Source organism: Phodopus roborovskii, unplaced genomic scaffold, assembly GCF_943737965.1.
Source record: "Phodopus roborovskii unplaced genomic scaffold, PHOROB, whole genome shotgun sequence".
Lineage (NCBI taxonomy): Eukaryota > Metazoa > Chordata > Mammalia > Rodentia > Cricetidae > Phodopus > Phodopus roborovskii.
Genome location: NW_026126408.1, coordinates 2,914,475 through 2,916,407, shown reverse-complemented (window position 1 = coordinate 2,916,407; position 1,933 = coordinate 2,914,475). Strand labels below are relative to the sequence as shown.

General features: G+C 42.6%; 1 non-coding gene across 1 annotated transcript; it reads right to left on the bottom strand.

Annotated features, from left to right (window-relative positions):
- Positions 1-635: 635 nt before the first annotated feature.
- On the bottom strand, positions 636-738 carry LOC127220182 (U6 spliceosomal RNA). Its single transcript, XR_007834359.1, has one exon. It is a non-coding gene; the product is annotated as a U6 spliceosomal RNA (small nuclear RNA).
- Positions 739-1,933: the final 1,195 nt, after the last annotated feature.

The following is a 1,933-nucleotide window of genomic DNA, read 5'->3' as shown; positions in this document are numbered from 1 at the left end:
TCTCCATCTATAGTGATTGAGAGTTTTGCTGGGTATAGTAGTCTAGGCTGGCATCCTTTTTCTCTTAATTCTTTTAGAACATCTATCCAGGACCTTCTGGCCTTGAGGGTTTCCATGGAGAAGTCAGGTGTAATTTTGATAGGTCTGCCTTTATATGTTACCTGTCCTTTTTCCTTCGCTGCTCTTAATATTCTTTCTTTATTCTGTATGCTAGGTGTTTTGATTATTATATGTCAAGGGGTCTTTTTTCTTTGGTCCAGCCTATTTGGAGTTTGGTATGCTTCTTGTACTTTCATGGGCATGTCCTTCTTCAGATTGGGAAAGTTTTCCTCGATGATTTTGTTGAATATGTTTTTGGCACCTTTGAGCTGGGCTTCCTCACCTTCGTCTATGCCTATTATTCTTAGGTTTGGCCTTTTCATGGTGTCCCACATTTCCTGGATGTTTTGTGTTAAGGATTTGTTGGATTTATGATTTTCTTTGGTCGATGAATCTATTTCTTTTAGTTTATCTTCTGCGCCTGAGATTCTCTCTTCCATCTCTTGAATTCTATTGGTTATGCTTGTGTGCGTAGTTGCCGATTTTTTGCCCAGCTTTTCAATTCCCAGCATTCCTTTCGTTTGTGTTGCCTTTATAAAAATATGGAACGCTTCACGAATTTGTGTGTCATCCTTGCTCAGGGGCCATGCTAATCTTCTCTGTATTGTTCCAATTTTAGTATATGTGCTGCTGAAGCAAGAACTTGTAATAAAAGTTTTAAAAAAATCTATTACATATGTATTATAAAACCTCCATATTACCAAAATCATTACTTTATTCACTGATTTAGCCGCTCATTTATTCAACAAACTAACCTTCATCATTTCTGTGCTCTGTAGCAGGAACCAGCCACTGCTTTGGACAGGAAGGTAAACAGGGATGTCTGTCTAATAAGGTCAAGTTTACAGATGATACAGAGACAGACACCACACTGTCGGGCCTTTTAAACTCCGGGAGTCCTGGCAGCTTGGCTCCTGGTGGAGTGGTAGGGTCTTGTTCACCTGAGACACTTGAGCTGAGTGTGGAAGACCTTGCTGATCAGTAGGGAGCCACCAGGCCCTGGTTGAGCTAGATGTAGAATCTGAGTTTTCATAGTTTCTCTGTGGGGGTCTAGCAGAAATCCTGCTGTGAATAAGGACTTGGGGCAGGAGCTTGGAACTCAAGAGAGATTGTATCTAGTCTCTGCAGGCCAATGGGATATCTTGAAGAGTTTTAGCAGAGTTTGACATGGCAGAAATCTGAGTCTGTGCAGGTATGCTGCCAAAGGAGGCAGAATTCTGGGAGGATGCTTCCCAGGATAGCCAGGATAGCAGGTTGCAGTTAGGTGGAGACACTCATGTCCAAAGAAGCATCCTTGGCAGGTAGAGGGAAGGTTCAACAATGTCAATATATGCAGGAGCTCATGATACAAGGATATCCTACCCTGTTTTTTACTGCCCACATTGGTTTCTGAGAGCCTTGACTTCTTAGTCAAAGTAGACTGGCGATCCCTCACTAACCGTCTTCACAGATTACTGAGATCAAATGGTGATAAAGCCCATGGAAGATAAGCAAATAAGATGCTGATAGACAGGGTTTGCTATTATACTTTAAAGTGGAGGTTGGCAGGCCAGGGTCCAGAGACTAAATGAAGCTGTTGCCTGTTTTCATAAACCAGCAGCCACACTTCTTTGTGCCTGCACTGCCTATAGCTGCCTTCTTCCTGGAGTGGTGAAACTGAGTCACAGCTCCAGACACCCAAGTCTGAACTACTATCCAGCTTTTCAAGGCTCAAGATGCTTGCTGACTTAAGTTATGGATCATGTCAAATTTAATTATTACTTGGTGGAGGAAGATTCCAGAATACCCTTCATTATGGTCAACCCCTGCTGTGCAGAAGTTGGGGCACCCTTGT